Source organism: Poecilia reticulata, chromosome 17 (genome assembly GCF_904066995.2).
Source record: "Poecilia reticulata chromosome 17, P_reticulata-male-v2, whole genome shotgun sequence".
NCBI classification, from domain to species: domain Eukaryota; kingdom Metazoa; phylum Chordata; class Actinopteri; order Cyprinodontiformes; family Poeciliidae; genus Poecilia; species Poecilia reticulata.
In genome coordinates, this window is record NC_088846.1 from 21,090,954 (window position 1) to 21,117,025 (window position 26,072).

Consider the following 26,072-nt stretch of genomic DNA (forward strand, 5'->3'; position numbering starts at 1 on the left):
CACACACACTGCATCAACTGGAAATAAAAATAAATGAAAAGAAACAAATAATGTGTAGCCATCTGCGTTCACTTATTCTGCCTGAAGCTAAATTAAGCTTTATCACTAATTATTTATGAATTATTAGATAACTAGAAAGATGTGTGAAAATTGTTAAAAAGTTTTTTTATTTTTATGTCATATTTTTTGTAAATATTGCTGTAGGTTTAGGCAGGCAGAGGGATGGGGGATCACATACTTCTTGAGATTCTTCAGTGTGGAGCAAGAAGATGCTGCAGATCTTCTAGAAGCATGTTGTGGTTTATGAAATCTCTTCTACCATCATATATTTTTTTCTCAAACTAACAGAAAAGACAAATTTGATTGTTTGGAAACATTCCTGACTCCCAAAAAACGCATAAAGCAAAACTCCACTCATAACCTCGATTAAGGTAATATTGTTTGCTAAGCAGCAGACTGCAGGCTAGGCAGAAAATTTGACAAATTAAACAACTAATATCAACTTGTCTTGTTTTTGGGAACCGATGAAGAACAGCAAAAATGTTTAATGTTCAGCACTGTAGTCGCTTGGCAATTACCATAAATTTAGATAATGTGGAAACTAAAAGGTGATAAATGAAATGAATTGTCATCGTGTTGTTTATCTACATGTTTACATGTATTTATTGGTGTACATTTTGTGAAGTTTGAAGTGTTATATAAAAAGAAATACCAAAAACACTAAAAAAAGACCAACAAGGAATAAAGATCAAAATGTTTCTAACTATTGAAGGATAAATAATGTAATCCATCAGCTGTGTTTTTCCTCAACGAGAAGATCTGAAACCTCTTGTCAGTTGAGTGCAAATCCAGCTCAGTCAAAAAGCAAACAGAAGCACAATGAAAACACCAAAACAAACTCTGGCAAAAGTTAAAATTCTCACCTATTAGAAAAGCAAAATCCTTAAACGTGAAAATCAAAAGTGTCATTTTTGCGACCTGGCACAGGTACAGCCTCCAACAGCAGAGAAACACTTCAAAATCAGATAAAATCGCACCAAAATAAGCCATGATGAGACAGGTGAGTGAGGGGCAAAAGGCAGAAAATAAGCAAAATGTTGGAATTATATCAACACGTTTTAGGAAGCTGCATTTAAAAAAAAAAAAGAAGAAGAAGAGGGAGAACAGAGAAGAGGGGCAAAAATATCAAGAGCGTGTGCGAGCACGTAGGGCTTATATTTCTCATCGGATGTTGCCGGAGCAGCAACACTCAGCATCCAAGATCTCAATGACTGCATGCAGGGAGCAAGAAAACATTGGGTTTTTTCTCTCTCTCTCTCTCTCTTAACCCCAGTGTTGGCGAAACACCGAGGCAAGGAAGGAGGAGGAGGACAAAAACGAGGTAAAAATGTGCTTAATAAAAAGGTCAGCGGAAAATGTACTCACCGGGAGGGAGTAAAAGGGTTGAGTTAAAAAGAAACTGGGCGGTGAAGGGCTGCTGGTGTTAGCAGGCGTGTGAGCACCGAGGATCTGCGGCGCTCCGGCTGCGCTCTCGCTCCTCGCTGCCGGTGGCTGAGTCACGTGACACGGGCTTGGCTCGGAGTTTCTCAGGCAGTCCGAGTCTGGAGAGATGGGGGGCTTTTTCTCCCCTCTGTTGTCACTCATTAATCTATTTCCTTTTCAGAGCCCAGGGGAATGTGATTTGGTGGCTGTGGAGGACCCCTCCGGAAAGATGTTGTTTTGTTGTCTTATATTTTCTATTCCCAATGCAGCCTCCAAACCCACTGAGGTTTTCTACTTCACAGTCATAAACTTTAATGCATCTATTAGGGAATGCATCGCCAAGGAATGCAATCATTCACCATTAAATAAAAGTGTGGCGTGCAAAGGATTCAGTGCAAACAAAGCTTTTGCTATTTTTAGATGTGAATTTAAAAAAAAAAAAAAAGCCCAACAAAATACCTTGATTGAGGTTTGATTTCTAATTATTGGCATCACTCATCTGAACCAAAAAAGAATAAAAAATCCTGCTGAAATGTGTCTAAATATTGTTTTATTTGACTGGATATTTAAGTTTGAAGTGTTTCTTTTTACTTAAAGGTAAAAAGAAATAAAAGATTTGGAGGTTTTCTTGCAGAACAAACAAGCAAGAGTTGTGAAGAAATGCAAAATTATTGAACGAATAACAAACAGCACCTAACAGGCAAAAGTGTGTATAAGTAATTCAGTGTTTCCTTTATTTATTATTTTTCCCCACTAAAAGGAAGATTGTGTAGCTCAATAGATTTTTTTTGTTCAATTCTTGCTTCTTCTGCTCTCACTTTTTAAAATAAAACTCACAGTCAATATCTTTAGGTGTAAAACAGACAAGAAATCCATAAATTCTCCAATCATTTTTTATTAAAAGATAAAGCTCCAGGTCTTCAGCATATAAATTGTGATGTGTGGTATGTGGAGAGATGATCAGACTGCCTGATTAAAAAGCCTGAGTTCAGGTATTTAGTTCGAAGTCTCATTAAAGTTCTTATTAAAGTTTGATCACCTTGGAAGTCATTATGGCATTCATTTCAGACAGTGTGAGGAGAAATTATATTACTGAATGTAAAGAAGCACATTTTTGACCGGTTGCGTCAAAAGTAAGGACCAGCCGGCCTAATTCAGTCGTATCTGAGCGCAGATTGATCACACTTTGCAGGATTGTTTTAACTGTCTTTGCCAAATTGGAGGCTTCTGAAGCACGAGTGGCGTGCTTTAAGTTACAACATCTCAACTGGATTTAAGTCCAGACTTTAAAATTTGTTGTTTTGTTTTGTGTTTTGCATCATAGTCCTGCTGCACAGCCCTGAGCTTGAAGTCACGATCTAACATCTGGACCTTCTGCTTCAGGATTTTGTGCTGTAGAGTGAAATTCAACATTCACAGCGAGTCATCCAGGTCCTGGAAAGCAAAGCAACCCTTCACCATCACACTGCTACCATTGTAGTGTAAATGTAGGTATGACGTTGTTTTTCTGCTGGTTTTAGTCCTGATGGACCTTTACGCATCGTCCAAAAGGTTTTTCTTTTCTGTTGTCATCAACCTACATATTATTTTCCTATAAAATATTTTTAGCAAATGTTAGACTGACATTTTTAATCATTTATTTATTGTTCATGTTGGTTATGAAACTCTTAAAACAAATGCCGTTTTACTCAGTCTCTTCCTATTGTTGAAGAGTGAACGCTGAATTTGACTGAGGTAAATGAGGTCAGCGGTGCTTTAGATGTTCCTTTGTTAACTCCTGGATGAATCATCAATATCCAATTAGACTAATTGTGTTTAGCCTAATTGCTCTCATTGTGGTTAACTGGAGTGCCATGGATCAGAACATGATGTGTTGCTTTAAGATTTTTTATTCTACTTCACGTCGCCAGGCAGGTTCTGTTTAAGTAATGTCTTGATTCTGCAATTGTGGCAGTGACTTGATTTGGATAGTTTCTTACCTTTTTAATACATATTTTCATTTGAAAACTGCATTTTACAGTTAGCCAGAGTATCTATCAGCTTATATTCTTAACTTCTTTTTGTGATTTGAAATGTTTAAGTATAACAAAAATGGAAAAGCAGGGCATCTTTAGGGGGAACAGAGTTGTATGTTACCAGTTAAAGTTAATGTTGTTATTTGTCTCAACAGTCTTAGGACATGTTAGATTGTTAAAGAATTATAAGTTTGTTTTTTGTGTTATTTACAGCAATGTAGGTGTGCTGCGGTGGTGCAGGGGTTAAGCACAACCCACCTACGGAGGGCTTAGTCCTCAATGCGGAGGACACAGGTTCGATTCCCGGCCTGGTGACCTTTGCTGCATGTCTTCCCCTTCTCTCATTAGCCAATTAGCTATCAAATAAAGGTCACTAGAGCCACTAAAACCTTTAAAAAAACAGCAGCAGTGTAATCCAACAACATCAAATGCAGATGGATTGAAGTTGTATAGATTCGGAGAGAAACATTTATCAAAAGACTTTTATTCTTTTTTACTGGCATCCCCGTAAAGAAGCATAAAACAATAAAATATCATTGTTTACTGAAGTATCATAACTCCATTTTACCAAAAAAACTCACCCCTTGCTTTGAGTTGTTTAGTGAAGGACAAAAATCCGTCTCAAAGGTTTTACTTATCTATATTCATGCAGCATTTTACGAAGCTGCTTCAGAAACAAACATATGTATTTTCACACATGCCAAGATTTTATCAACATTTAAAATCCAACATCCCAGACACATTCCTACACAAAACTGTCTGATGAAGGATGCTCTTGTGTATTGTGTAAAAATCTACCACATAATTTGTCTTTGTGAAAGCCAAACACAGATCTTACTGCCTCTGCATGTGCGCTCCTCTGCCTATCAGCCCCTTGAGAAGTCATTGATCCACAAAGACCCTTTACTCTCACGACCGACAGACGATTCGGCAACAACAAGGACTTCTGCTCCCCCCTGACAGCATGACCACTTGCGTTTCCGTCAAGAAGAAGCACAAACCCGGGAGCTGTCAACCTTACAGAACAAGACCAAATGAAACATGATGACAAAACGGGAAAAAGTTTTTCTCATTTTTTTCTCTTTTTTTCCCAGTTTACACAAAAGACGCACCTTTTCATGTCCTGGAGCTGCCTTAATGATCTGGAAAATGCTCAATCAATATTGTGTCTCACCTGAGGGTTGCAGACATTAACCAAGCTTTAAACTCTGTTAGAGAACGGCAGGTGTTGACATCCTCATTGATCATCAATATTCTCATAAGACCCAATGTGGGCTCAGTTGATTAATCCGTAAAGTAGTTTTTAATGAGAAACTGCAAGGATCGTATTTAGGAATCTTCTTCTGTTGGACTGGGATTAAGTTACAAATAGTTAAACCTGCAGGTTTCATCTAAAACACTTATGTGGAGCTACAGTGATCTACAAAAGTGTTCACACTCTTTAAACTTTTCCACACTGCTTCATGATACAACTACAAACTTTATTGTGTTTAATTGAGATTTGAAGTGATGTCCTAATGTAAAGCATTGCAAAAGTATGAACTAGAAGATAGATAAAAAAGTGTGGCATGCATTAGCACTAAGCTCCCCTTTTGTCTGATGCCCCTAAATAAAATCCAGTTGAGAATTGCATGTGTAATAGAATAGCAGCGCCACATCAGCCCATAATTCCTGAAAGATCTGCTGGACTGCAGATGTTTCATAGGATCTGAATAATTTTCACCGTCCAGAAAGTTACCTGGAAATGATCTCATCTCTGATTCATCCATCACCTACCTGTCTGCATGCGTTACTGTGGTAACAACTGTGTTGTCAGTGACTAAGAAGCTGCTAGTCTGTTGACACAACCCTGGAATAAATCTTCAAGTTAAAGTCACAGTTTTACAGGCATGGATAAAGACTTATACAGCAAAGTTAACAGAAGAATGAACACAGTCTGGGGCATCGTGTGGTGTGGTGGTAGGGTAGTCGCCTAGGATACGGAGGCTATAATCCTCGATGTGTCTGTCCTGCGTTTGATTCCTGAACTTGAGACTTTGCTGCAGGGTTTCCCTTCTTCTCTCTTCACCCATTTCCTGTCTGGTAGCTGTCAATAAAGGCCATAAGTGCTAATAACTTAAAAAAGAAAGTAAGAAAGACAAAAAAACAAGTACATTAGTTCCAAGATGTTTTACACTCTAAAGGCATGAAAAGTGCAAAACAAGACAGTAAAAATCGTTATAAAATGTATAATTTAAAATAGAATAATAGTGGTTCATGCCTTATGTAAAATAATAAGAAATGAAACTTGATTATGCAGAGTTTAGAACAGTTTGATATTTATATCCCCCACCACTGTATCTACTTTGGATTTCAATGGTGTAGAAAAATATTCCAAGAAGTAATCTCACCTGATACCCAAAGTAATAGATTGCCAAAATGTTTAGCATATAAGTGCAACTACAGCTAAGTTTACCAAAATAGTCTGCAGGCCATTAGTCTGACTCATGCCACGGTACGCAGACTCGCTGTCTATACTTATGAAGATAAACTCACTTCAACCTGGAATACTTCCAGTAGGATTGTTATCTAAGACTATTTTCAACTCATAATTATTTCTCTGCTTGAGGATGCTCATAGTCTTTGTACAAAGCACCAAACATTTAGCCAAGAAAGTAATTTAATATGGAAAAAAAACGAGATGACATCATATGTCAATGAGCATTTAATCTTTTCAATCTTGAAAGATTAGGAAAAGGACATTGTATTAGGGCTGAATCAATAACAATATATATCACAACCGACACGTAATCAATATCAATAGAAAATACGTCTGATAGGATGTTCAATAGTTTCATTGAACTCTCATCTAGAACCGCACAGCATTCTGGGAGATGGAGGCAGAGGAAAGACTTTAGCCGCTCATCCTCTCATGTCTAAGCTAGGTTGGTGGAATCAACTAACTCACTCACTCTTTGGTTACCTGGCAACACACTCATTTTTTTGTTACCTAGCAACAACCTGTTGAGTAACTTCTGCAGCAGCCGTTTCACATTTCACTGCTGTGCCTCATAACTATTTAAAAATAAATTTAAAAAACAGAGCGAAGTGAGAAGATGAGCGCAACAAATCCAGAAGAAACTGTGGATTAATCAGGAAAGACCATGTCACCAGTTTGGCAGTATTTCAGATATTTAAAACAACAAAACGAACCAATAATTATCAATATTGACTGATATGAAACACTTCTATCAAGAGGCTTCTTTCAGCTCCACATTGCATCATTTTACTATGAAATAAAAAACTAAACAGATATCTGTAATCCAGCTATTTTCTACCTGCTCTCTTTTATTAGGAGCAGGATTTATTCCAGGATGCCATTAAACATTTTAAAAGGGGAAACAGATTGTTAAAGGTTCATTGGTTCAATAAATCCCTGCGTCGCTTTTTTTATGACCTCAGTCCTGAGGTTTCATGCATGTCAGCAATAACAACTGAGGCTGATTTCATCCTCCTCCTGTTGTAGAAACAAGTTGTCTCCCGTTCCCAGAACAACACATCTGAGTGCTCCGAGTATTCAGCACAAAGGAAACTGCTCCCCACTCTCCTCTGCTAAGTGCCACACATAAACCTCAGAGCAAATGCCACTCCTGCACAGTTTGACCAAACGGCTCTGGCTCCCATTCATCTGCCTCCGCCCTCTTCCACCCCACGATGCATGGTAATTCTCTGGCTGGCATCCCAGGCCCTGAGCCGATGGTTCAACAATATCTGGCACGCAGCTCGTCTTTTGCAGCTGATACGTTGGCTGCCTCTCCCAGTGCTGAGCCATCCTGCACAGGGAAGAGAGGATGGCTGGACAGTTGTTTTTCTCTCTCTCTCTCCAAACACCTGATAGACTACATTTGTTCCTGGCATCAGGTTGAGACATGAGTCTGAGCTCTGGCAGAGCTGAGCTGTAATTATAATGGGGGAAAGTACATATAATGCAACGTTAATGGCAAAGGGACTGATGGTTCGCCCACAATGTCCCCTCTTCAAACACAAATAGTGCATTAGCAGCAGGGATTCTTTCTCCTCACTCTGATTGAAGCTATTAAATACAATTTAGGATATGCAGAAATGGAAGTGGAAGCGGGTGGCTGAGTGATGCATCTTTGTGCACCACATAAGCTTTGTTCTGTTGTAATACAGCCACATTACTCAGGATTCTTTAGAGGGGAGAAAAGCATTTTAATGGAGTTAAAATTACAGCTCTGAGAGAGAGAAAAAATGAGTGCTTTCCTCTCCTCTTTTTTTCTCTGTTGCTCTGTTTTTGTTATGTTCGACTCGCACCTCATTTCTGCAGCCTTGCTTTGCATTTGCTGCCATTTCCAGCAGAAATTATGATGCATAGAAGGTAATTTAGTTGTCTGCTGTGGGAATCAGGAAGACAACACAGTTTACTATAGAGCAATGATTAAAGAAAAGGTCATTTACTAGTTCAGCGTGTGTGTGTGTGTGTGTGTGTGTGCGTGTGTGAATCGTAAGTTTCTTTTTCATTTGTATGTCTGTGAGCGAGCATCAGATCATACGTCCCATGCACTTGTCAACGGGCATGTGACTGATGAAGCGTAACCTTTTAATGTGTTTACAGAGTGACATTTCCAAAGATCTGCTGTGTTCTGCGCTGAAACTAAAACCCTTGACATTCTTCAGACTCACATTTCCCCAAGCTGACGGCTCTGTCAGCGCTCATGCCAAGCGAGGCTAGCGTCAACGACATAATTACATCAGTGCCTCATCTGCCTCTGTCAAATCCTGCATTAATATTTGTGCTTGGAAACAAATTGTTCCTCTGCTTTTATGCATGTTTGAACTCTTTCTTCTTTCCCAGAGACTTTGTGGGAAGTTGAAGATTTCGCTTTGAAAAATGAATCAAACTCCTCCAGCTGCATCCTATGAAACCTTAAAAGCAGCATCCATCACTTTTGATACTGACTTCTAAATGAGCTCTGAGATCCAAAGGGCTGTGGCTTTAATCCATCTGTTTCATTTGGATTCTGAATGTGGTCAACCAGATGCTGCGGGTCTCAGTCTCACACTATGAATTCACCCGGAAAACTTACCAATTCACTTTGAGGTATTATTAATCTGTGCAAATGCATAATTGGCAATGAAATATTAACTGGAGGGAAGTTCTCCAGTTTAATGTTCTGCAGTCCAAATTCTGAGGTGGTGCAAATGAAATGAAATTGTGATGAAAAAGCAAACCAGTGTAGCCAGTTTAAGGGCATCAGAAACAGGATGCTTGTCTTTTGGGGGATAAAACAATTTCAGGTTAAAGATCGATTTTAAGACAGCCACTTAAAATGATCAGTTTCTCTGATTTTACTTTTTATAGGTATATGTTTGAGTAAAATGAACATTGTTCTTTTATTCTAGGAACTACTGACAACATGTCTCCAAAATTCCAAGCAAAAATTTTGTATTTATTTGCAGAAAATGCGAAATGGTCAAAATAACAAAAGATGGGGAACTTTCAGACCTCAAATAATGTAAAGAAAAAAAGTTAATATTCATTTAGAAACAATAATATTAATGTTTTAACTCAGGAAGAGATCAGAAATTAATATTTGGTGAAATAACCATGAGGTTTTCAATGGGATTCAGTGCAGTGGGCTCTTAATTTTTTCTGGATTACTTTGATAATGGATAGACCATTTGAGATATCAGTTATGTAAAAAGCCTATGACCTTAATAAATAATATCTGTACATTTCCGCCATTAATGTGACGCATAGCCTGTGTTATCCAAATGAAAACAAACAAATATCTTAAATCATCAAAGTAGTAAAGTTGCATCAAGCAAGTTTCACAATTTTATGCATTCTGTCTTCTTGGCAAAGAGAATCCCACAGTTCAGATGTCCTTCTTGGATTTGCTGCACCTCTGCATCTTTAGCTAAAGTCATAGTTTGCAGATAAGTTAAAAAAAATTGTGCAAAGGTAGCAATCAAGAAAAGGGCATAAGAGAGAATTATTTAGATAACTATGAAAAGAGTAAATACAGTCATCAACATGTCAGTAAAATATGGTAAAGACAGTAACATTACAAGAACTGGATGCTGCTTCTTCTTCATGGATAAGATAAAACAAAACGGAAATTATTAGGAATGCTGATCACAGCCCGGCAGCAACACTGAAGGACCTGCAGGTATCTCTGTCATCTGGTAACAATTTACCATTTTCCCCACATCTTGCCTGAGGAGTATGGTTGGGAAAAAAAAGCTTTTTCATTCAGAGAAAACATCTATTCCTAACTAAACTCCCCTAAACACTTGCTTCAGATTGTGTTTCTCTGTTTTGAAACATTGTTGGAGCTCATCCTCAAAAGATGATCTGCATTATTTACCTGTTTGTCAGATCAGACGGACGCTGGAAGATCATGCGGTGCCTCTGAATTGTGCACAACACAACTTCATTGCATTGTTTCAACCTTTATTGATCTCCTGCAGTTTCTTGCACTGCCAGCAGGGGGGGAGTTTTCTTCAGCAGCACATAGCCACTCTGAACTGACAAAACAGTTTTTTTCTGCCAAAAAAAAAAAAAAACAGACCAATGAACATTTTTATTACCAACTTTAGGAGCTACAAAAGAGCCTGTAAATCTAATACTATGTCATGTGCAGCGATTATTTATTAGTTTAGGTATTTAAACCTTAAAGACTCAACTTTGCAATGAAGTAAAACAAGAATCGTTTGCAGATGTAGAACTATAAGATGCCCCTTGGAAAACAAATGCACAATGAAGGAGCAGATATTTAAGTGGCCAGCAAAAGCAGCTCAGTCAGCTGTCTTCACCAGCGTTCAATCCATACATCAGTGTTTACCTTCCCAGCTGCCTGTTTGAGGAGCGATGTTGCCCTCGTGTTTCCAACTTGGAAAACATGCTTACCTTCATTTGGGCCCCAATGCTCTTGTCGATGTAAATCAGGTCGGACTCCCAGGCCAATCAATAAGGACGTGAGAGAGGATTCACTCTGTGCACCTCAGGGACTCATCAGTGACAGCAGTCTATTACTCTGCAGCGGACGTGTGAGCGAAGCCGCTTTGAATTGCAAATGCAGACCTATGGACTTGCCTGCTATGCAAACTGTGTGATGTGCTAAAGGCCACCAGGGAATAGCTGCCAGCTGCACAAAGCAAGGCCCTACTGCGCAGTGACAAAGTTCATATGGAAGAATAAACTCCAAACCCTGCAAATGAATTCAAAACACAATACGGTCTGCGGACCCCGGGCATTTATACTGACTCTTGTTCCAGCGGAAAACTGTATTTGCAACTTTAGCTCCGTTGGGAGCTCATCTCTTTGTGAGACTTCAGAGCTGAACTTCCGCTCAAGAGTAATGGGTACACGGTGTTATTTTTCCTTCCGTCTCTCCTTCTGTTTTTCAAGTGTTTAAAGTTCAAGCAGGGACACAGTGTGCTCCAACTCTCACTCATTAGATATTATGCTAGCCTGCGCGCTGAAGAGCGCTCTAATGCTCCTGATTAATTCAGGTGAGGCAGAAGTTGGATGCCCGCGCTCATTATCCTCCCATGTCCGTTTAGAAGCAGCAGGGGGATTATTAAACCTCCTGTAGGTTTTTGAAATGTTCAAAGGTTGCGGTAACCCTTTGCCACATACTCATGAGCACTTACGTTAAGCATCATTAGGAGAAGATTTTGCTAAATATCCTCAGCAGCAGTGCTTGTTTACTGTGAGTACAGGAGAACAAAGTAGCTAAATGAAAGGATAGGTCATGAGTTTGGATGGGTCAAAATGTTCTGACACCAAAAATAAAGCGTTTAATGGTTCTACAAGTGACTTCCAAAAACACAGTGATGTAGGTCAAAGTTCAAATCAGAGTGGGCTTTATTACATTTGCAAAAATATGAGTTTGGGTTTGCCATGAACGCTTTGGGTCTTTTTTTAAAAACATGCTGCCATTTATATGGATTGTATTGCAGTGTAATGTTTTCAGAAGTTGTGTTTTAGCAATTTTACAATCCTCTGAAAAGTGTGTTATTTTATTTTAATAATGTTTTGGTAGGATCTTGTCTCGCAGGCATTTCTTGATTTTTAATAAAGAACAAAACCAGTAAAATAAAGCAGCCTTGATATAAATGAGGATTACTTTCCCGTCAGCAGCAGTGTGTGTTTGTGCGCGTGGCCTGCATGCAGCGCTCAGCAGAATGATTAAAGAAAGTGTACTGCTGTGTATGAAAGTGCCGGACCCCATAACGAGCAGTGAAGTGTTTCTCGCAGCAAGTGCGGCCTTCAGACTATTATTTATTTACTTTTTGATAACATCATTTATTTCAGACCCACACAAATATTATAAGTGAAACAGTGGGTGTAGCATTACTTCTCATCTTTCTCAGCTTTTCCTTTGAATGTTGGAACGCTGCATAAACATTAGACAAAATTAGATTTGCCATCTTCAACCTGAATGTCTTCGGTTCTCACCCCCTCCTCTTCTTTGGACCTAATTTATCTCTCTGAGCTCAAGTCAGGTCATTTAGGTTCATGATGCGTCAGCGGCTGATGATGATTTGTGAGCACCCGGCTGGAGCTTAGTGTCATGCGCTCTCTCATTGTGCGCGACATGTGGGTCCCAGGCCTACAGTGCCGCTCTTGTATTATTAAAGAGGTTCTGTTGAACTGACCTGACGGCGACCCAAAGTAGCGGGAAGCTGATGCAGTGTGACTGAAGCTTTCTCCCTGCAGACCAGACGATACAGGACATGACTGCAGGGTATTAGCGACAGCACATTATTAATTAATCATTGTATCTAACTGCTAGCGGAGCAGTGTGTGCAAATGGCTGGACCTGAGAGGAAAAAAAGAAGTTATTGTGTGCATACATTTTCTGTTTTATCAAGAGGCATGTGTTTCCAAGTCTGATTGTTCCTGCAGCTGATTATCAAGTGCCAAAAGAGCAGAAGAACAAACGCTTTGTGTGTGCCGTGTTCAGCAAGGTAATTTTCCACTCACTCCAGCTTCTCCATAACAAAGAGGCAACCTTGTTAACTTTCCGAAAGCAGCCTCAAGTATGCACCAGAATCAGACTACATGAGATGCGGAGAATAATTTAAAAAGCCAGCTTTCACTTAGAGGTGCAGCGCGAACCTAAACAGACATGCCTGCTCTCCCCTAAATAGACCGGTATGCACATGCGAGAATAGCTTCGAGGCAACGGAAGGCCTCACTCTAATGGGAGGGCTGTTCTGCTGAGAAGCTGTTACTGTCAAATATGAAAAAGCAGCTGCTGCCTCCTCTTCGTCTCCTCACTCCCATAAAACTTCAAGCATCACTCACAGAATTCTCCGAAAGAGAATTTCCTTCAAGCACTTCCGGCCTTTTCCTCATGATTACCCGGAATATCACTCAGATCCCCTCTGATGAACGTCATTCTCAAATAAAAGTGACAAAGGTATATCTTAAGTCCTGATTTTAAAGATTGCTGCAGAGAAAGTAATTTACATAGATTTCTGACATCTTCAACCCAGCAGTCTGCTTTTCCTTTACTGCCTTTTCTCTCCAGCATGCTTCCTGTAAAAAAAAAGGAGACTGGTCTTTTTTTTATAAGCCCCAAAAGTCAGCACAGCTCCCTCTTCAACTATATCTGGAGAAATGATCTCCTTCATGGATGGCAGCTGCCTTCAATCTGAGCTCAAGAGAGCATCAGTAGTCATCTCGGTTCTTCACCCTGTGTACTTTGTCACTGTTTCCTCAAGACAATTTTTCTTTGAATCCCACCCTAAAACCCATAAAAATATGGAGCTTTGACTGCAAGGATTGAAAGTCTACAGTATAATGCAGAGACAGAGACTTCCAAAGGCAGCGGCTCCGAGGCATGTTCCCAACAGCTTGTTAAACAAAAAGTGAATACCTCTTTGCACGTGTTAACCTTGACATCTGTGAAGCATCTGTTTCATCGGAGCACGCCTCCGAGCTGCACACCGGTCAGATATCTGCTTTAGAGGCAGAGAACAAGAGAAGCACATAAACTTCGAGATAAAAAAGCTGTGCTGCGGTGATAATGATTAATTTATTTTTGTTATGTCTTTCATACAGTTGCACACCCTTAGATGTCATGAAGCTTTAATATTTTTAAGAATAAATACAGCAAACCAGACAGAAGGGAAGAAAAGAAAGCTTTAGCATCAGCATGGAGATACATTAGAAAAACTGTCAAGGTTTTTTTTCCTCTGCTGGACAGAAAAGCTGGAGAGTTTTTATGACTTGTTAGGTCATTCCCACTGGACTCAAAAGAACATTTTTGACCAGCTGGGAAACCTTTAAAAACATCAGAGGACGACTGATAGCACTCAACCAAATAAACTGCAGAGATGAGCTACTTAGCTGAACTGAATGCTGAATTGTGCAAATTAGAGGAAACATCAGAAGAGAAAAATTAATTTGTTGAAATGTTGTAAATTTAGTCAAAAATGTGATTAAAACATTTACATATCTTTGAATCCCTGGAGAAGCTTTCATTAAGTATTGGGTAGTGGTGTGAAGTAATAGATGGGCTTCACTAAACTTTTCCTGTTTATGGATTATCAATTATTTAACATTTTTTGTAAGGCAAAAAATTTACTGAGATGTTTTTTCTGAAGCTTTTTTCAAATTTAGTAGCTCACAAGATTGCAGAATCTTCACACAATTTGGGAAAGACAAAAGAAGATGGACTGAACAACTCAAAATATAAATTAGAAGTTGGAACTGGCTGAAAATAGTAAGAGAGCGTTATTATCTACTGTGAAGTGAGTCCTGTATTGATATGGACTGAGAAAACATTCTTTCAAAAGTGACATAAACACCCAAATTTGTTTACAATTTCACTCAGAAACTTTAATTGTTGAAAATATTGAAATTTTTCAACAATTGTGTGTTGCATCCTGTTATTAGTGCTTTGCTGTATGTTGCTGTATGCAGATGTGAACCGTCCAATCAGAGTGAAGCTGAGCTATTTCACAAAACAAATACTGGGTAAAGCAGGTAAAGACATACCCAAAATACTTGAAGCTGTAACTGCATCAAAATTTACTTCTGTTTGTTTTCTTTCACAAATAGTTCCAATAAAATACATTTGTCTCACGACATGCTGTTCAGCGTATAAACACGTTTGCAGAGCGCTGTGCCACCAGTGATTCCTCCCTTGTCTCCAAGATGACCGACTATAATGCGGCAGCTTTTTCTTGCATTTCTGTCAAATATAAAAAAAGAAAAAAAAGATACCCGAATAAGAAAAAAACTTCTTTCTATGTAGGATTAAGGGCAGCAACAAAGACCTATTATAACCTTATGTCCTTTACTCCTGCTTTGTGACGTTAGCAGCATATTTACTGAAGGTCAGGCGTTTGCTTCAGCAGACTGGAAGAGAAAGGAGAGCAGAGGCAGGATGACACATTCTTTGTCTGTGAAAGCAACACACTATCAGCTTTGTGAAGGAAGGATAACTGGCCAAGTCGTCCAGACTTGCCTTCCACATCTCTGTGGCAGTAGCCTTGCAGGAACGGGCTCCCGGTGCGTCTCATTCTCTTTCACTCACAGCTGGATGACTTATTCAGTTCCCCCCTGAGCTACCTGCATGCTTTACCTTTTGTTCTTCGCTGACGAGAGGCATACTGTAATATATTCTTGAATGGCAGCATACATTATGCACAGTTCCAGCATTTTCCATTTTGTTCTTTCACAAAGGGGTTCTGATGTATTTTTTTTTTAAAGAATGAAAATGAAAATAATGAGTGTTTTTGTTTCTTAATGAAAAGTTAAGAAACAAAGATTTTGTTTTTCAAAATCTTCCACACACACACAAAAAAAGAAAGAAAATGCAACTGTTTGAAAAATCTCTCATTGGAAACTTTGGGCTGTGAGTTATGAAAGTCTAAATTGGATATTGTTGTTTTGCTCGTGTTGCCAAGGAAAATCCCACATGTTGTCAATGTGATGCAAACAGTCATGTCTTCATCCAAACCTCTGAAACCTGAAAAATTAATAACTGCTGTATCTACAGTCCAACAATTGTAATAAAATAAAATAAATAAATAAATAAATAAATAATATATATATATTTAAAATGATGTCTCAAAAGGAAGTTCTACACTTCAGTAGTTGATTGTGGGTTTTATTCATTTTTCTCCTGTTTTTCTTCTGCAGGAATCCTGCTTCATGCAGGAAACACCCCAAAACACCAATAAAGCATCGATCTCAGGTTGTTCCACAGCAGCTGTGACTCACGTTCTGTGGACTGCCTATCTAAACTGCATAGAAAACTATAGGTAGTACGGATTAAAAATAAACTACACCAATATCGACTCCTGTCTGCGAGAGTGAACTTTAAGGTTTCATCTTGGCTTTCTGCAGATGATGTTTTCTTTAAAACACATGCCGGTAATTATCCACCAACTTTGAACACCTTCAGAGTCCTGGGGAGTCAATAAAGTAAATATTTGCGGATACATAATTTTTTTACATTTCCCAAGCACACCATCCCCAGAATTCAATCTGAAATAAATATGGATCAAGGAATGGATCACTTCTCATGGGCTATTCATCAAAATATTTGTTTTAGTTTCTTTGCTACATCACAAACATTTAGTATTAAAACAACCTGGCTGGACTGATTGCTTTTAACTTAACGAAACCCTCCCACCAAAGTGTGAACAATTTCTTTAAGCATATCATTAAACTTTTGTGTGTATATTTTTTTACATTCCTATAACAATTCACATATATTTGTTTACAAATCCAATTGATATAAGTGTGATGTCACTGCAAATAAATGAGTGAATTTGTAACACCATCTCTGAGTCACTCAGAGCTCGACCTGTGAAGTTTGCTTCAAGAGTTTAGGATTCAGCAAGTAAAGAGATATTAGTACTCAGAGGAACAATCTGGGCGGCAAACGCTTCAAAGCAAATCCAAACATTGTATATCTGAGTGAATGTGAGTGTGTGTAGTTTTTCATCCATAATGTGGTCAGTACCATTCATCTCCAAGGGACTCCAAGTCTGCTGGGGTCTTCAAATGCTTTTAAAATGCTTGAAGCTCCAAAATGAAAAGGAGGGGGGGAAAAAGATATAAAACAAGTATTAAAAGTCAGACAAAAAGCACACACAGCTAAAAACCAAGAGAGAACAGAACATTTGTTTTTGCAATCTATCTTCAAATTTTCGCCTCTCATAACAATCTCTGGCTTTTGTGCTTATTTTGTGTCTGTGAAGAAGTTCAGATTCCATTGTTAAAAGTGGGGAAAGTATTGAATAATGAATAAACTGCCAGGCAGAGGAGAGCAGTGGCAGCATGTGCTTTCAACACAAATAAACATTTGTTTTCAGTGCGATAATACAACAGAAATCATTCAAGAGACTTGAAAGAGGTGTCCCATATTTTCATAAAGTATTTGAAGTTGCCGTGTTATGCTCATCTGTATTTTGCTTAAAACTTTAACAGACTGAGTTTGATGCCTTTCGCTGGGGGAATATTCCCTTCAACTACCTCTGAAAATTTTGACAGCCTGCTCTCAATAGACGTAGGATCATTCTTTCACCACAGTCTTGTTCTCTTAAGTAATGTGGAGAGGTTTCTGTAAAGTTTGACTTATGATAAAATATAACTTTTTCTATCGTTTTAATGTGAGTTTGCCAGACAACAAACTCTCTGTTGCTGCCGATGACTCACTATCAGAAAATCAATGAAGTGGTGATACTCTGCACCAGCTTTGTTTACTGTCTCGTCTGTCTTCTTTGCAGAAAATTTTATCGCTTGTAAAATTGGTTGCTTAAATCTCTGCTTTAAAATGTAGACATAGCAGCTTGAAACCGCTCATATTTTCTTTCAGTATAACCACAAACTTTACAGGGAAGGGCATGATTGTAAAGTGGAATTAAAAAACTTTCACTAAATCAAATCTGACAGGTGTGGCTTGTGTTTACCTGCTGTTTTGTAACGGCCTCATAGGTTTGTTACAGAATATTTATCAAACAGCGTCATGAATACCAAGGAGAAAAGTGATGAGAAGTTCACCTCAGGGTCAAGTTATTGCTCTGGTCAAAATTGTGCTGCAGGAAAATTTACCTTCAGTCAATCAATCAAGTTTATTTGCATAGCATATTTCAGCAACAAGGCAGTTCAAGGTGCTTTACATCATAAAAAACACACACAAATATAACAAATACAAAGTTGTAGAATTGTCAAGTGTCATTGTTACACATCAAAATGTTGATTAACGTTTCATTGATTATGTTTCAAAAGCAACGCTAAACAGGTGAGTTTTTAGTCTAGATTTAAAGGCACTCAGTGTTTCAGCTGTTTTGCAGTTTTCTGGGAGTTTGTTCCAGATTGTGGTTCATAGAAGCTGGACAGGGGCATTTGTCTCAATCCTGGAGGAAATCCTGTGGAAATCCAGAGCCACTGTGGAGGTTCAGCTTCCATCAATACAACAGCCTAAATATACAGTCTGAGTTACAATCAGATGCTTGGATTAAAGAGCGTTCATGCGTCAGAGTGGCCTAGTTAAAGCCCAAAATAAATCCAATTTTGAATCTTGAATCTGCAACAAAACTTTTACATGCTCTGTCCATCCAACATGACTGATCTGGAGACATTTTTCAAAGAAGGATGAGCAACGATTGAAGTAATTAGATCTGCAAAGCTGGTAGATCTACCCCCTTGCCCCCCCCCACAGCTGCGATTACAGCGAGGTTGGCTTTCCAGAGGAGCTGAAGACAAGTTCACACTGTGGTTCTCTGATTTTTACAGGCATAAAAAGTCTTTTTGTTTTGCTTTTGCTTTTCCATTTGGATTAGTTTTGGTTGCTGGTTGTTATCACTGATGGTTGTCGGTGCCAGTTAATTTGTTTCTGGTGTTCTCATTCTTAGATGTTGGTGTTATTTTTAATTAAATGTTATATTTTTCTGCTCCGTTCAGCTTCTTCTGTGTTCACTTCTTCCTTTATTAGTCACCTTCCTTCAGTTTGCCTCGGATCAGTTTCCTCACCTGTTTATGTGATTCTTATTGTATGTTTTTTTTATAGATTTATTTATAGATTAAAATATTTTATACACATACTTGTTATTGCATTTATTTTATTTTTAATTTACTTATCATACTACGCAGATGTATAGAATTTTTTGTATTTGTATTGCCTGTTTGTTAATATTGAACTATTTGAATGGAGTAGCTTGTCAGCATATAAGCATCATTATAGTATCTGATTCGGCTACTTGTCATCCCAGTTACCATGCATCAAATTCTCATTGTGTTCCTATTTTAGTTGAATATTTTTGAAATAGATTATAATTTGGACCACTTGAAGCATTGGGTGTACCTCCATCACAAATCCTAACAAAAAAGGAAAATCTGTATTTGTCCTTTGCAATCATGCACTTGTTTGTGTTGGTCTACAATACCAAAATCCCAAATCAAATCCATTAAAAAAAATTGGATGTGGCAAAATGTGGGAAAGTTTCATGCGTTTGTGTTTATTTTGAAAGTTTTCCAACTACTTCCCCCTCCTAAAGTTATGTATATTCCTGCTATACTCAGTGTGTACATGGCTAATCTTAGTTGCCACAGTCACTGACCAAAACTCAGTTCTTTTGCTACCAATTTTCATTCGAGGGCTGCAGTCTTGATTGAAGGCAATGATATTCTCCTGCTCCCAGGAGGAGGGTGTTGTGGAGACTTTGCCGAGGCCCCGTCAGCAAACACCCAGACCCTGCTGATTCAGGGAGTACAGAAAACTCCCACCGTGTCCTCCAAGGCTAGGACTTAGCACCAAGCCGTGTTTGTATCCAGTCAGCTAAAATCTCCGTCTATGAGTCCCGCAGAAATGCCAGCTGAATTACAAGAGCAGAGCAGCCCTCCCAAAGCTGCCTCTGACTTCTGTCACCCCAACTCCTGTTTGTTTGTCTGTGTGTCTGCTAGCTTCCATCTCCTGGTTTCTGTTTCATTCCTGCCAGCCTTTCTTTAAGTCTCCATCTGTCCATGTGTGTTTGTCTGTCTGTGTCCCTGGAGTCCAGACCGAATGCATCTGAGTGCAAATACCACACATAAGCCTCAGCTTTCCCCCCCCCCGTTCTCCCGTCCATGTTCTTCTCGGTGTGAGTCAATGGCGCCCAGCAGAAGGCGTCTCCAGGTTTATCCACAGATTCGATTTCTCCTGGCAGGGCCAGCGAGCTGCGACAGATCGATGACAAAGCCTGTCAGTGCAGCTCACCGTTACTCAAAGCTAGATTGCCCCTGAAAGCCCATGCACCATGTGGTTAATGAATTAAAGAAGCAGCCAGCCAGCATTGATCAGAGCAGCCGACAACCGTCTATATCTTCCTTTTTTATGAGTATTCTTGAGTGAACCAACTGATGGTTGAGAGATTTAATCACTCCCTAGTTGCAATTATGTTGACCTCTTTACTCTGATTTCATTTACATCATTTTTCTTTGCCTCAACACCTGAGGAGCAGATAAAATTAGATCAAACAGATGCTATCTTTTAAGTTTTATTCTTCATGTTTAAGAAACAGCTTGAAAACATCCATCTTCATCAGTGTTTCAAACACTTCTTTTGCCCTTGGAATACTTTTAAAGGTAAAAGTTTTATGCAGGGGTCTACATGAAGCCTTTGTCACACAGAGACTTCAAATGCTGAACATCAAAGTTGAATTTAATACTCCTGGGTAACCCTAGGTATAAATAGTTCAGCAAACATTACAGCCAAGTTTCTGTTAGCATTTTATTGAACTACTGTCTTATTGTGTGAAGTATTGTTAGATCTTGTGTGATATTTAAGTTTTAGAGTTTTTCCTGTTATAGGCGCCCTAAAGTGCCATCCAAGGTGAACAATACCAAAAGTAGGTGACAAACAAGTTATAAGTAAATGAAAATAATAAGTTTAAAAATAGGACCGCAACATTATTTTTTCTTCTATTCTTAATTTCTCATTATAGGTTTTTTGTTTTATTTCAATTATTCAGTGCGTTTCCAAATACAACCGCTAGGGGGCGACTACTGTATTGGAATCATAAAGAAGGTTGGACACACAGAAGAAGAATAAACATTACTGTTAGATGCTAGAAGCTCAACATAGCGTCTCATCTTTTCTAAATCACAGGTAAGTAAAATATATTTTGATCCATATATATATTGGTATCCTCAAAGAGTTGAAGATATTATTGAATAGAGAGTCGACTAGTGAGTAAAGTTATGCAGTTTGTAATGAGTATGTTGTGTAGAAAACGGGACATATTTCTCGGGGCTAATTTTTGGTAATGCTAGCGGACTTTGTACATGTGTGTTGAGCTAGCTGAGAAACAGCTGAAGGACTACAGAATTCACTTTTAATTTATTGTTTTTGCCATTTTGATATGGTTTACACACAAAGGGCATTAATTTTGTGTTTTTATTCGAAAATATACATTTATTTATTATTTATTACAAAAACCTGAGAAACCATGTTGTTAATGACATCCAGTGAGGAAGTAATGACTGCCTATTTGGGAAGCTTAATAAAGAGAGACAGCTTTACAGCTTTACACCTTTTTCAGTTTTATAATTAATTTTTTGTGTAAGAGATAAAATATTATTCTGTGAAAACAGTGGATAAAGTTAAAAGCTAAAATGCTTAAATATTAAATTATATTTTATTTGTAGTTATAATCAAAGACAAAGAGCTAATAATGTGAATAAAACCTATAATAATATTTAATTGCAGCTGCAGCAATTTTCTTCCATCATTTACATTTCTCTTTAATTGGTGTTGAAGGCCAGGGAGAGTAGATGTGTTTTCAGTCTGGACGTAAAACTTATACTGACTGATATGATAAGACAAAAAGGGACAAGGTATTTGAGTTAAAGCATTAACTAAAACATTTCTATGGTTTAAAGAATTAAGTCATCTGTGAATAGGTTTTGCAATTTGACAAAAGTCATAATGTTAAATGTAGCATGTTAAAATAATTCTCGTTCAGTTTAAAGGGATATTAAAGTCATTGGTGATGTACTCAATCTAAGGACTATCCATTGCAGTTGCTCAGTGATACCTAAAGTATTGCAGTATTGTGCAGTATGTTCATTATAGAGAAGAAGAAAAAACAAAATTACCATATTACCCTCGGCCCATCAAGGTTATTGGGTAACAGTGACATGCATTCTGCTTTTTGCCTCTCAGATTGAACTGAAAGACAAAAACTATTACTAATATATTCTTTTAGGAATTATTTTCATAGTAACTACAATATTGGATTTTTTTTAGTTTGTTTTACAAGTTACTGTGAAAGATCTGACGTGTGCTGGCTCCTGTTTATTTCTCCCTGACTCTGTAGAAACAGAAAATAAACAAAAAAAAAACCTTTTTTTTTTAATTCTTATAAAATAAACTAGACTTGAGAACCTTGACTCAGAAAGAGAAAGCTATGCAAGATAGTTAGTTAGATAGTTTAGTTTTCTTAAAAAGTTGTTTCCTTTTCCTGTGAAAACCCATAAATTTGTACGCTACATGTTTTTTTTGTAGTTGTAAAACAGAAGCAGCACTTCAACACAATATTCTCTCAGTGGGTTTTTTCTTCCTTGCTTGTTTTCTTTATGAGACCTACCACAGACTTGAAGTGGCAAAGATGCTCATATGTTGAAAACAATTAGACTCTTTTTCACACATTGCTGCGTATGTGGCTTTTACCGCTGGACAACATAATAAAGTCAAGACCAGTACAGGCGTATTTTTCATTTTAATAAACTAGGAGTCATAAATTAACCAGAATTGGACAAATGAAATAATTGCAGACGATTTTCTCACCCAACTGGTTGCTGATTTGAATTAGACGGCAGCATGAAGCACATCTAAATCCAGGAAGTTCATCAATTCAAAAACACACTGAGAGCTGTAGCAGCACTGACCTCTTAACTGACTCTCTCCTCCTGCTTTTCTCACATGCAGTTTCAGTTTCCCACACTGCAAAACGTCTGATTTTTCCATCGCCCTATCTAAACGCCATCACACTGCAGAAAACAGGGGGAACCACAAAACACAATCCCAATGTGTAGAACTAGTGTGGCGGTCCCAACAGGCTGCTGAATGCAAGGCCCTGTCAATTTATAGCCCTACTGTACCTTTTCATTTTATTGCCCCCCTCATTCAAGCAGCAATAGCGGCAAGGAAAATAAAATGAAATTCCATTTTACATGCAGTCACCTGTTCAGGTGAAAAAAGGAGGGTTTTTTTTTTTTTTTTATTCGGCTTAAAAAAGGCCACCAATTTCAAACGCTTGCAGCACAGCCAGCAACTGTTCTTCAGCTCGGGAGTCCACTTAAAGCAGCACTTCAGATCTGGTCAGCTGAAAAGTGCATTTGCCTGTGAGTTATTAATAAATATGTCCATTAGGTCGGTCAGTGTACCTCTGAATGAAGGATGGTTTCAGAATATAAATCTCAGGTAAAATTGAGACAGAAGGTGAACTGTTGGCTCTGTGACAGCAAAACTTCTTTGCAGAACAAAAACTGAGAGTTTTATTTAAATCTTAGTTTTAATCTAAAGCTGCCACGCTTTGTGAGCGGAGTCGAATGAAAAAGTCAGAGTTGCGTGACGAGGTGAAGGTATGTGAAAAACTTTCTAATAAATTTCGTAATTTTTCAGTGCCACATTGAGGTGGACGTTGAAAAAACTCGCTAGACCTCATCAGTATCACGTTTGTAGTTGGCGGTAAGAAGAAAATTGTGGAATTTTTTAAGGTTTCAAAATTATGGGCAATTTTATTTTGTACTGTATTTAGTGTTTAATCAGCTATTATGTTGTAATTGGGCAAAAAAAATAAATCTGCCACCATAATTTGTTTTGCGTATCTTGTGCTAGCTTTTATTTGGCTCAGAGTTGATCGTAGATAGACAGATTGATTTTGGGCAGTATCTATAGTTCTCTGGTGAAAAATATTCCAGACTAATCTTTTGTGGTTTATCTGTTGGAGGATCTTTCTAAACTTTGCCCTCATTAATTTTGTTAATGTGACTTTCAGTTTTGGAGTTATAAGATAAAACATGTATTTTCTACCATAGCACCACCTACAGGTGAATGTGGCTGAATATTTTTTGTTATAAAGCAATTAAACTAGATGGTTTTTTTCAACTTAGATGAGTAGTTCATGTGTTTGCAAACAAAACATTAAATATTTTAGCAATGACGTCAAATTGTGTGACTGAGCATTAAATCCTTGTGAGCTCCATCTTTAAACACCTTTTATTAAAGCTTGTGATTAATTAATTTGAGATACTTTCAATCAGTCCCAGTATATCTTACTCCCATATCCATGGGCAGAATTACAAAAAAGGATAGTTTCACAGATTTATGTGAGAAATAAGTGGAATAAGAGGCAGTCCTTGAGCATTCATTTTGAAAATTCATGGTCATTACCTTGTGAGTCCATTGTTTTGTTCCCTTACTATTGCAGTAGACACTAGAGTTTCAACGTGTTGTGAAACCTTTGTGCAAGTAGTATCTTGGTTGCGAAGCAACAGCTCTAAAGTCTTCAAATATTCTGTTAACAGATGTTTCTAGAGAAATATTTTCAGAAAATGTCCTTTCTGACTTACAAATTGAATTATTTATGTTTGATTTTCAGCTGCACAGTGGCGCAGTTGGTAGAGCTGTTGCCTTGCAGCAAGAAGGTTCTGGGTTCGATTCCCGGCCTGGGGTCTTTCTGCATGGAGTTTGCATGTTCTCCCTGTGCATGCGTGGGTTTTCTCCGGGTACTCCGGTTTCCTCCCACAGTCCAAAAACATGACTGTCAGGTTAATTGGCCACTCCAAATTGCCCCTAGGTGTGAGTGTTTGTGTGCATGGTTGTGTGTCCTGTGTGTCTCTGTGTTGCCCTGCGACAGACTGGCGACCTGTCCAGGGTGAACCCCGCCTCTCGCCCGAAACGTTGGCTGGAGATGGGCACCAGCACCCCTCCCGACCCCACTGAGGGAAAAAGGGTGCAAGAAAATGGATGGATGGATGGATGTTTGATTTTCTTTTGTTGTAACACCTCTTTGATAATGAACCCAACTTTCATTGAAAATCCTATTGATTTTCCTTGAAACTGTGTTAAATTTGAAAGGAAAATGTATGTTTTGAGCAGCTCCTGTTAAAAACCAAATCCTCCTCGCCAATACCAGATAGTTTATTCTGTTAATGACTATTGTTTTAAGTTTAGTGACATTTGAAGATACAAGACAACAAACAGACCTCAGTAGTGTCTAAAACAATGCACCACCAGTCAAGCCTAGAGACTCCCCTTAATGATGGTCACCAGCTTGGTCTCACACTCCTGAGGAATGGGATCGTGTTCACTAACCATTTCTTCAAAACAAAATTTGTCTGAAGCTGTACAACTTACTTGAGCCTTTCAAATATAAGAAAAACACATTTATTAAGTTTTTTAAATATTCTTGGGTGTTTTACTGTAAAATTAAAACCCACCACTAATTTTATTTCTATTCTGTTTTGCCTACAACTTATTAGCTTGTTACTTCCAACCATGTTCAGAGCTGGAGAAGTGTTTTGGATGAGAAGCAGTCCAATTGATTTCCACTCAATTAGCAATTAGCACTAGTGGTGTTGGAGAAGAATCAGCTGAAGTCCTAATCCAGCTGCCTGCCACAATGAAGCAGTCTAAAACACTGCAGAACCATAGAGACTAGGGATGTAACGATATACAAAGACATGCAGAAAATTTTAGGAATTGCTCTTTTGGTTGTACCGAAGGTTTGTATAGAGATGAAAACAAATTACATAATTAATAAACTCTTTCCCTGAGACAAGAAGATGAGCAAGTTTTAAAAAAGTCTTTATTCGTTATTCTATCTGTCTATCTATCTGAATAACAACAAACAGTTGCAGGGTGTGTTCATGGCAGATGAGTTCATCATTTATTCAGTAATTAACACAAAGCAGACAGCCGTGATAAACCACTAGACTAAATGCGTTCCACTGCGACACACTAAAAGGCGCTTATCTTAATATCATAACGCTTAAAATCCAACGCAATTATTCTTCACAGGGGCGTGAAATTGATTCCAAACATTTTCTTTTTCTCCTCCACACACGGTTTGATCTTTGCTCCCCAGAACGACCTTCAATAAAAATTCAATTTCTCACCTAAAGATATCAGAGTTTCATCTATAATAATACTATTGTGTGCAGCTCGGATTATGAAATGTTTTTCTCTCGTATCGCTGAGGAGGCGTTCTGATGATCCAACCAGCGCTGCGTAAAATGCTTGATTAAAAGAAAGATGTTTACTGATTGAGTTTTTTTTTTTTTTATTAAAACAGACGTGAGAATCAGAGTGTGAAGGTGTGCCAGATTTAGTCACAGATGGTAGACAAGAGAACATGAACTCTGAGATCACCGTCTGGTGGAAGCTGCATGAAAACATTAGGTCTCCTGTTCCAAAATTATCTAAAAACAAAAATATAATAATCTACTGAACGTTGTTTCTTTGGAAAGAAAAAGTCTAATTGCAGTTTTCTCAGTTGATTTGGTGCATGAATTACCCACAAAAGTCGGTCTCTTTCTCAAAACCCTTAGTTTGTCTC

The 26,072-nt window shown here is 38.2% G+C and overlaps 1 protein-coding gene and 1 long non-coding RNA gene across 6 annotated transcripts in view; one reads left to right on the forward strand and one right to left on the reverse strand.

Annotated features, from left to right (window-relative positions):
- Positions 1-1,565, reverse strand: part of LOC103479799 (RNA-binding Raly-like protein) — a 63,422-nt gene extending 61,857 nt beyond the window's left edge. For 2 of the 4 annotated variants that reach the window (XM_008434458.3, XM_008434459.3), the window contains exon 1: positions 1,426-1,565. The gene's annotated coding sequence lies outside the window, so the exon portion shown is untranslated. Of the gene's footprint in view, positions 1-923; positions 1,021-1,425 lie in introns of those variants that run through there. The other 2 variants (XM_008434457.3, XM_017310039.2) reach the window with 2 other exon arrangements.
- The window catches only part of LOC103479801 (uncharacterized), a 46,905-nt gene continuing 22,133 nt past the window's right edge, over positions 1,301-26,072 (forward strand). The window contains exons 1-2 of one of the 2 annotated variants that reach the window (XR_014084285.1): positions 1,301-1,381; positions 2,807-2,969. This is a non-coding gene — a long non-coding RNA (uncharacterized LOC103479801). Of the gene's footprint in view, positions 1,382-2,806; positions 2,970-18,952; positions 20,618-26,072 lie in introns of those variants that run through there. The other variant, XR_535992.3, reaches the window with a different exon arrangement.